We start from the raw sequence: 11,262 nt of genomic DNA on the forward strand, positions 1-11,262 counted from the left end.
ATCAGCTGCTTTAAATAACTGTGATGTAATAACAAAACTTAGCTGGGTGACAAGCCTGTCATTGAAATCAGTCAGTTGTGTATCACAGCAATGGATTAATAAAGCTTTGCTTGAAGCCATTATTCGTGATGTCAATTAGAATGTCGGCACTGTAACATGAACCCAAGATAATCACACAAGCCATTTGCAGTGAAATAAAGACATTTGGGATGTGTATTGGAAACAAGAGAACGAGACATTGTGAGATAAAGAGTGAAGAATAAAGCTTTGTATATCTGCTGAAACAGTGAGATTGAGTGAGGGTAGTACTCAGGCAATGGGCTTACAACTACAGAGTGACGCAGATCATTCCAATCCCTTATTTTTCTCCGCTTCTTCCCTTTTCTTTTCTCCTTTTCTTGCCACTAGCTCCATCCATTGGGAGTGGCAAGGAAAATATGAAAGAAAACTGAAAAAGTAAAAATGGGGAAAATTAGAAAATGTGAATTAGGCAAATGGAATGTCCTTGCTCCTTCAAACGTCAGTTCGAAGCCACATCTGTTACAGACGTGGTAGATGCATGGCAGATGGGGAGAGGTGGATCCACATGTCAGTCATTTAAACGTCAGGCTTTCTGAAAAAATACTTCCACGAAGGATGCGTTGATGTTTATTTGCTCAAAGGAAACATTGGGAGTTCCTAACCTGTACCTCTGGCTGCTAGAATAGGTTGGAATGTCGTTCAAGATGGCGGACCTCCATTCCTGGTCAGGAGCAAGGAAAGGAAAAAAGTGGAGGAAAACAAGCGATTGGAATGAGCCCAGGGAGCCAGCAGAGTTGGCAGTGGCAGACGTTTTCAGAAACACTGGGCGCAAGCAGTGCAGAGGGGCGGGCACTGCGTGTTAGTCTATATATCTTGCAGGTGATTATAGAGACAAGGAGAGGATAAAATGGCAAAGGAAGGAGGTTTTTAGGGCATGGTGAAGAATGAGTCACTCACATTGACCTGGGGGCCTCCACTGAGATGGAGGGGAGAATATGGTGACACACATACACACAGATATATTATATATGCAGAGTGGTCTGTAAGTATTTGGACAGCGACACATTTTTTGTTGTTTTGGGTCTGTGCTCCAACACATTGGATTTGTAAGTAAACAATGAGTATGAGACAAAAGCACAAACTGTCAGACATACATATTTTGTGATCTGTGTAGGAATTGCAGCCTTTTCTACAAAGTTCCCCCATTTTAGTGGGACCAAAAATAATTAGACAAATTAACATAATCTTCACAACATGACATTTCCTCATGTTGAGAAACAGCAGTAACAACTCCAAATTAATCAACTCTCAACATTTTGTAGCTTTTTGTGTGCATGAACTAATAATGCCATGATACACAGCCAGCCTAGAAACAGCTGAGCAGCCAACTGTCCAATTGCCCTAAGTTGTGGGAACTATAAAAAGCGTTGTAATTCTGACAAAATTAACCTAGTCAGCATGTAAATTAATGGTAACAGTCTGCACATTAACCTTATATTCACTGCTATATTTCTAGACCAGTGGGCTGGATTACAGAGCCAAACAAATTGTGTAAATACTGTCTAAATACTGTATGTACAGTATGTATTGTAACAGCACTGTATATATAAGTAATATCGTGTTTGGAATTGTGTGTCACTACCTTACCCGACTCTGTACCACTCTACAACTTGACTGAGAATGATTTTATGTTCCACTCAAAGGCCATACTTAAAATCTTTCTGGGACATAATATAGCTATGTTACAGTATACAGTATGTTATATCAAAAGCTCAGCTCCTAGTCAAGGTGCTCGTCATCTCCCGTCTGGATTACTGCAACTCCCTCCTGGCCGGTCTCCCAGCTTGTGCCATCAAGCCCCTCCAGCTGGTCCAGAATGCTGCAGCCCACCTGACCACCAGTCAGCCCAGGTCGGCTCACGTCACTGCTCATTGCCCACTCCCCATTGCCCTCCACTGCCTGTCTATTGCTGCATGTATCCGCTTCAAGGCGCTAGTGTTGCCGTTCCAGGCTGCTAAGGGGACCGCCCCACTCTTCATCCAAACTTTAATTGCTCCCTACACCCCAGCAAGACCACTCTGGTCTGCCAGCTCTGGTCGCCTTGGGGTTCCCTCATTACGAGCACCTGCCAGTTGAGCTGCACGTTCACACCTGTTTTCCGCTCTGGTTCCTCAGTGGTGGAATGACTTGCCTACCACTGTTAGGAGAGCAGAATCCCTCCCCATATTTTGACGCAGACTAAAACACACCCTTTCAGACTATACCTTAGCCTCCCCCCCCCCCCCCTTTCAATATCCCTCTTATTACGGGACATACACCCTACATTATAATAATAATAATAATAATAATAATAATAATAATTGCACTTACGATGACTATTGTTTTTTCGTTAGAACTGCTCTTTATGCGTGTTTTGCTATTTATGGATTTCATGTTCTTCACTTGTTTAAGAATCTATGCACTTGTAAATCGCTTTGGATTAAAAGCATCTGCTAAATGACTAAAATGTAAAACGTAAAATGATCTTTGTTTTATAACAGTTATGTGATGTAACTCAATGTAACATGATCAGACTGCACGTAATAAAAAATAAAAAAAGCATGAAAATGGAAACTCTTCACATCTCACTGCTTGGCAGTGCTGTGTTGCCAAATTAATATGTTCTGTTCAATCTAATAATGTTCATCTTCAGTGAACAGATGTCATTTATCCTTAGGACTGCTAAGCACAAACAAATGAACAAACAAATAAATAAATAAATAAACGTCACTGAATATGCTGCTGTTATTTCCAAAGAAACATTTCAAATGGTATTTCTATGCTACCAGGGGAAAATCATTTTTATCCAATGAGCATATCTTTTACCCAGTGGACTCCATTATCCCATTTGCCGCTTGTCTTTCTCTTTTTTTTGGGCAAGAAGGAAGTAAAAAGGAAAAAAAGAAGGTGGCAGCTTTGTGCTTTGCCATTGACAGAGGTAATGAAAGGGAAAAGTTCACGCGTCAGCATCCTGCTTTATTTCTCTGGTGCTTCACTCCAGGGTCCCACTCTGCCTATAAACGGATGGTGGTGTGGCGTAAAGGTTATGGGAATGGGCTTGCAGCTCCAAAGCTTGCAGGTCTGATTCCCAGGTGAGCCCCCCACTGCATCTTTGAGCAAAATACTTAATAGGAATCTCTTCAGAAAATGTCCGTCCGGCTGTGTATCACTGCAATCCAGGCTTCATGCACAATGGTCAAACCATGTAGCAGGAGACATATTTTTCATGTGTTTTTAGCGCTTTATTAAAAATGGTCCTTATTGGTTGTCTATGGGGTCCTGAAGGCAAATTCATTATGTGTGAGAGGCAAGAGTGTGATTTCTGGCATTAATTCAATGTCCCGAAGACACTCGGCACAATTCTACATTCCAATCTGCAAAAAAGGCTGCCTACTTCAAGTTCACTCCCATTCGATTGGAGGGAGGAATCTTCCAGAATACCCAGATGTAAGATGGCCACCACCAGAATGGTGATTCTATTCTAAACTATCCTGAAGCGCATGTTTTGTAAGCCTTATTTAACAAGCTAACACTTGTTATGAGTGGTTTAAGGCAATAAGTGTTGACGACTTGGAGATTAAAACACTATACTTAACTCACATGCACAAAAATAGACACATCCATGCTATTCTGTCACGTTAAATTGCTGAGCAGTTACATTGCCAATTACTTGACAATAGGCCATGTGGAAAAAAAAATGCTGGACCCTGTTTATAGGAGCATAACATTTGTCAATATTTCCACAGTTCCAATGTGTTTTGGGTTCATTATTTTTCTTTTTAAAGCAGGTCACTTAAGTATGGAAGCTTTGGATTAAACACAACAATAAGCACCATTATAATATTTCCCCATCATCTATTCAATTTGAGAGCTTTCCAGTACTGAACTAATACTATCATTTCACATTTCATTTTGCTGTATTTTGCAGCTAGCAATTAAAATCACATTCTATTCAAAGGGATCTCGCAACATGATGATACTGTACTGTAAGCAGCACACAAGAATATTACCTCACATATGATTTTTAAAGCAGGAGTCTGCAACCCTGTTCCTTGAGAGCCGCAGGGTGTGCTGGTTTTGGTTGCAACCAACACCCTGTCGAGACCCAGGTAACCAGGTGAGGCAAGTTAATTATGTAATCAACAGTACTAAGTACAGATCAACAGTGGAAACCAGCAGGGCCTGTGGCTCTCCAGGATCAGGGTTGCAGACACTGCTCTAAAGGCTATATTGCTGCTGAAGCACATATCCCACTGAATGACTACTGTAGTGCCAGCAGGGGAGTAGTAAGGTGCTGTCCACCAGGTGGCAGCGCCAGCCCTACAGACCGGTATGGCCAGCTGTGATTGATTGTAATCACTGTAGCTGTGGCCCATTACCTCGTTATTGGGCTATAAAAGGCCTGTTTTTCAGTCCTGGGGAAGAGAGACTTGGGCTGATTGTTTGTTTGGGCATATGGCTGTAGGAGTGTGAGGGCATTATTTGTTCTCTTTTTGATTGAATTAAATATTATACTGCATTTCCATTGGCAGATTGGCCTTATTTTGATTTAAGGAGCTTTTGTTCTTATTTTCTTAATAAACCCCCAGCCTGACGTCACACTACTTGTAAAGAACAGTTCTTAAACTGAAAGGCTTCAAATGAGGGAACAGAACCAGGTATCAGAATAAATCTGAAGCTAATCTAGTAATCTAAAGAATGACATTTTAAAATATCAATATCTGCAGAGATGCAGATATTTCACTACTTTTAGTGGTTTGAAAGATAAAATGTAAGATAAACATTTGCATTATCAATCATTAACAAATTTATGCTTAAATTTCACTGTGTGTTTCAGTTTTAAATGTTTTGAACATTAACACTGGCAGTAAAGTGAGGGCAGTCTGCATACCGTATCGGAAATAAAAGGCCCATCTCATATCCACTGATATTTTAACTCTCTTGTCATGAACAAAGTCGCACAAACATTAATAATGTTCTTCAGAATTCCATCCTTATCCACAACCCGCAAGAAAACTGTCGCAGAAATCCTCTATGTATTGGAAAAAGGCTTCTGTGGACAGATATAGTCACAGTCATTAATAAATCATGAGTACTCTAAGCACTGGACAGCTTCTCACATCGAGCCACGCACATGTGGACAAACTCATTCTAATGTGATAAAATTAATTAACTCCCTGCCAGGAAGTGATGGATTCATGGAAATGCAATCACTGGTACGATCACACATTAAAATAAACAATCAAGCCCCAGGTCCTCAAAATGTGACTGATACGTTGCTCTGCCTTGGCCAGATCATTGTTCACATTTTTTCCTCTTTAATCTCGCCACTTGATCTTGAACGCGAGACACTGGCTCGTCAAATTATTCATCCGACGGTCATTTTCACCGTGACAGGTCAGCGCAACACCACAAACCATTAAAGTGCGGACAAACAATACAGTGTTTTCGTTTTTAAAGGTTACGGTCCTGTCAGAGAGAGAATTCAAGCAAAGGTCACTGCTATTAGCCCATGTTAACAAATGTACAGACAGAAGCATAGAAGCACGTGACCTTGCGTTCCCCCTGGAATTGAAAGTTGAACATCCTGGTCACAAGTTCCTGAGACTTCACTGCGCTGGATATTGGAATCCTTTTTGCTCCAGAGGATACAGGCCAGAGGCTCCTATTGACCCACCCACACCTCTTCCAGAGGAAATGCTGTTTTCCCCAGGGGTCTCCCATCCAAGTAATAACCAAGCCTGTCTCACTGTTTCTTTCAGCCGGATAAAATGTTACTCTACACCTGCTGATTAATGTCACCCAGGTGCTAATAGTGGTGTCTGGCTATCTTGTATTATACAGTATATAAAAGGGCAAAACTCTGTCAAACTCTAGTCCTAGAGGGCCACATTGTCTGCAGGTATTTGTAGTTTCTTTTCAAACAGCAGGCAATTAAGGCCTTGAGAACAAGACATGTGGTCTCTTTAGCCAGTCGACGACTTAAATTAGTCACTCGTTCTGAAACACACTGAAACTCAACAAACGCTACAGGCCTCCAGGACTGGAGTTTGACACCTCTGGGCGAGACTGCCAAGCATTTTTTATTTATTTATATTTCAGTATAATAGTTTTCCAAGGGGCTGATGAAAAAAGGCTTCTATTTGGCCTGCTTTGCCTATCTAATGCACAACATCAATCATTGTATGTATGCTAATGGGTTTATGTTAATGCATGATGGCTTTGTAAATTCACTCCCTCTCTTTAACATTTGTGTAGGCTGTCCTCCCATTATACATTTCTACGTCACCACACATCACTGTATTGATTCCACAGTGAAAGACTTCTACACTCTGTCAGCCATATTGAATGGGTTGAAATGGGAAAAGTCACTGTTGCATTACATGTCAAGTTATATAATAATTCCCATCCCCAGGAATACTTTATCAAGGGCCTCCGTGTTCTAAAAGTCAAAATAGAAAACGCAAATTGAAACTGGTAGTACTTAAATTAATGAGTTGGTTTTATCTAATGTGAATAGTTTTTCTGTCCAAAATGTCTGACCCTCTTCACCATTTTCCATAGAATGTTCTATGCACTGAATATGTAGCTCCAGCAGTTCATGTTAGCATACGATGCTGAATGTTGAATACTGTGTGCATACACTCAAATGAAGCACTCACAACCATCATATCTGTTGGCTAAAAAGTATGACACTCTACTATGCTAAATTATGTATGGGACTTCAACTGGATAATCATATATTATGGGTTGATGCGTCTGTAGATTTTGCATGAATAGCATTACAAGCAATTTCAGTCTCTGAAGTTTGCATGTCATGCTGACAACATATTCTTTGTAGTTTCTTGATGTGATTGTGAAAAAGGTGATTTTAATGGACCCTGTTCTTCACAAAATCAGTTTTTACCTGTCTCTGAAAAGGGAATGGAACTTTTTAACCAAGGTGAGCATGATTTATCATGAACAGCAGTACTTCAAAGAATATGTCAGAGATGTGCATCGGCTGTGACATGGGTGTCCTGAAAAATAAAATAAAGGTGTTAATTATAAAGAAAGCCTTCAAAAATCAATGTGTTTTGTGAAGACATTGTTGAGAGCAATAGAAACACTATGACTTTCCCCCCCTCTATTTGCCAAACATGGCCACATTCAGAACACTTTAACCGCTTATGGGCAGATGAGATCTGCATGTCACATCTCCCTTAACAGACGGATGTGACCTGCACGTTACATCTCCCTTAACAGACGGATGTGACCTGCGCGTTACATCTCCCTTAACAGACAGATGTGACCTGTGCATTACATCTCCCTTAACAGACAGATGTGACCTGTGTGTAACTTCTCCCTGAACAGACGGATGTGACCCGTGTGTTACATCTCCCTTAACAGACGGATGTGACCTGCACATTACATCTCCCTTAACAGACGGATGTGACCTGCACGTTACATCTCCCTTAACAGACGGATGTGACTAGCATGTTACATCTCCCTTAACAGACGGATGTCACCTGCGTGTTACATCTCCCTTAACAGACGGATGTGACCTGTGTGTTACATCTCCCTTAACAGACGGATGTGACCTGCACATTACATCTCCCTTAACAGATGGATGTGACCTGCAGGTTACATCTCCATTAACAGACGGATGTGACCTGCGCGTTACATCTCCCTTAACAGATGGATGTGACCTGTGCATTACATCTCCCTTAACAGACAGATGTGACCTGTGTGTAACATCTCCCTTAACAGACGGATGTGACCTGTGTTACATCTCCCTTAACAGACAGATGTGACCTGCATGTTACATCTCCCTTAACCGACGGATGTGACCTGTGTGTTACATCTCCCTTAACAGACGGATGTGACCTGCACATTACATCTCCCTCCCTGCACAGAAAACCCACAAAAAAGGCCTTTTTGTGGGTTTTCTATATGGCGCCTTAGTCCATAATGGGTTATGGGAACACTAATTATATTTTTATTGTAACTAAACTCATGGACGGGCTTATTTTTTATATTTCTTATTATACCATCCCCTTTTGTTTTTAAAAGGGTAGCGGTATCAATGACAATCTGGGGAGTTAAGCCCCCCTACATTCCAAAGCTCCCCCTCATTGCTTGCCATCTGGCTATCTTCCTTGCTAGACCTGTCAGCGATGGATCTCAATTAAACTGCTTTCATAGAAGCCTGCTTCTGGGAATGATTATATTCAAACAAAGAATCACCTGTAAGTTTACACATATGGTGGGTTCACTTACTCACCTGTCTGCGTAGAAAGAGTTGTGTACTCTCTGTGAATTCTGAAAAGTTCTGTCTTTAAAGTTATCTCGTAGTGATAAAATAATAACTATTTTAAAAGCAGGAGACAAGAAACAGTCTGTGCTCATGTCTCTGTAAGAGAAGTGGAGAGATACTGACAATCTCCAGAGGGGGGAAATCTTTCACATTTTTAAACTGAACCCTCTGTCACCAAAGGCAATACATGAGGGTTCCTATAAAGTTGAGTGTACTTGAATGAAATGTAAAAATGGTTTCCGGACTAAATGTTTCATAACAGAAGGAAAGCATAGATTTCCTTCCAGTTAGGTAAAAGGCAGCAGTCTCAGCTGAGGGGAATCTATTGTTAGGGACACAAGTCCTGGATTACGCTATGACGAAAGCAGTTTCTGAAATTTATTTATCGGAACTTCTCATTTGGACCACGATATCATACGTAATCAAAATATATATTAAAACAATTACATTAGGTTTATTTACATGACAGTTCTAAAGTAAAAGTGTTCAATTAAAGGTAGGGAATTGGTTCATATGTGTGCCATTCTCTTGGTCAAATTATATATATATATTTTTTAATGTATCAGAATGTAACATATACAGTGCAGTAAATACGTACAGTATTGGGATAGTGAAACCGTATTGTTTTGGCTGTCCTCCAGCAAATTGGATGCATTATGATGGTAAAACTGTCAGCTTTAATTCAAGTGTATTTATATCCATATCCAATGATCCAGGTGCGAATTACAGCCCTTTTACTGCATAGTCCACCTGATTTAGGGGACCAAAAGTAATCAGACAATTGGCTGCTCAGCTGTTTCTTGGCCAGCTGTGTGTTGCTGCATCATTAATTCAAGCACACAAAAAGCCAACAAAAAGGTCTAGAGTTGATTCTAGGTGTGGCATTTGCATTGTTGCTGCATTGTCAAGCACGCCATCATGAGGCTGACAAATCAGAATGAATCAGAGACAACTGTTTTTCGGTACACTGTTAAGTAGAAAAAATATATGTACTGGTTAACATGTATAATATTAGAGTGAATGATAAAGCTCAAATGGATAACTCATTTGCTGTTTTACATTACATAGAAATTACTCTTTTAATCAGCTTTCTTAATTAGTGCCATCTCATTTGGCTTCTTGAATCATTGAAAAGTTAAGTCATTATTCTGCACCAGGCCTTGACCCTTGTGAACAGTCAGTGAAGTGTGAGAATGAGTTAGAAAAAGCTCCAGCCCAGTACTGCCCTCATATGGTCAGCATACAGCACGTTACACATTTTAATTCATCCAATGTATTACCTCTTGGTTTTCAACTGTAGGAATGAATCTATAGATCCAGTGCTAAACTGCATGCTAGTGTACTTTCAGTAAATCTTCCCCCCATACATTTGGTCTGTGTTGTGCTTAGCCATCCATATCATTTTCTTTTTCAAAGCTTTTTCTGCCAGTCATATTCAGCAGCCAAAATCATTTCAGCCCAGAAAAGCCTGCACTCTCCTTTCAAACCTCATTCTTTGGGCTGAGACGATTATATCACAGTCAGAGTCAGATCCTTATCTTGTAGTCAAGCCCTAGTAGTCATCGTAAATAAAACTAAGAAATGTAATGCAGCCTGCTCTGTGGCTGACACATGTTTCTCTGTAAAATAACACTTGTACTTTTATAATGATGTGTAAAATGATCTGTTAAGTGATTAGCAGCTCTGTAAGCAGGGAGTTAAACGCACGACGCCCTACACCACTGCACTGTATAAGTAATCGAAAGCAAATGCTTAACTTTGCTACAATAGAGCCAAATAACTATGATGCAAGTTAGACCAGGATACAAAAGAAAACAAAGCAATAAATTCACATTATGTTTGTGAATGTACATGGTTGTGTTATAGAATTTCCCCGCCTACCATTGGCTAATTTGCAGCAATAGAGGTGAGTAGAACATACAAGCTAGGACAAGTAAAGATGCAAAAGAAGAAAAAAATAGAATTCATGCTATGTTTGTTAATGGGCATGCTGGTGTTAAATCATTTCACTGTGCTTCTAACAAAGCTGGCTGAATACTAATGTGAAAGCTGCGGCCTGATATTTAAAAAAGAAAGTTGTAGCCTGGTGCCAGTGGTTAGCAAAGGTTTCAGACCACTAAGATAGTGTGTGCCACTGGCTAAGCTACTGATAAATGCCGTATTTGAATAAATCAAACTGTAAGCTACCCTGCTCAGTAGCTAGGTAGCGTGTAGCCTTACACGCCACAGCTTCAAGATCACATTTCTTTCAGCACTGTACACATTCAGCTAAAATATACAATAAGTTTGTCTGGCTACGGATGTTGGTTCTGTCTAGAGCAAAACACATTATCCGTACAGGATACATGGAAAATCGAACAATCCGGCTTAGCCCTACAGAGAATTCTTTTCACACAAACTTGCTCAAACATGAGTCAGAGGAGGACTCTTTGTGGGCAGCCTGTGCAATGAGAGCGCGAGTTCCTCACTGACCAGCAGGGGTCACTGGTGAGTGCTGAGAAGTGGCCATCCTAGCTGGCTGACTCCCTCCCTGTCACTCTGCTGCCAGTTATGCAAATATGCGTGTGGGCTGCTGGCTACAGTCCCCACAGCCACAGTCCAGTTTCCACACCACACTGCGATCTGTCAGGCACTGGCACACTGCCTCAACAATATGATATAATAATATGGCTTACCCAGCTGCCCTGTTAATGTTCATTTTACTGGGGAAGGTCGCAATGATCCAGTAATCTGGCATTTCAATGCTTCCTGTACTGACACATACTATTTATCATCCATTATGTTTATTTGTGACTGACTGGTAACCATTAGCGGATATTACCAATAGGTTGTGTATGAAATGACTGGAATATCAGTGTAGCATGTGTTACAATATATATTTTTTTTCATTAAAGAATACAATACGG

The sequence above is a fragment of the Conger conger genome, chromosome 18 (assembly GCF_963514075.1).
Source record: "Conger conger chromosome 18, fConCon1.1, whole genome shotgun sequence".
Lineage (NCBI taxonomy): Eukaryota > Metazoa > Chordata > Actinopteri > Anguilliformes > Congridae > Conger > Conger conger.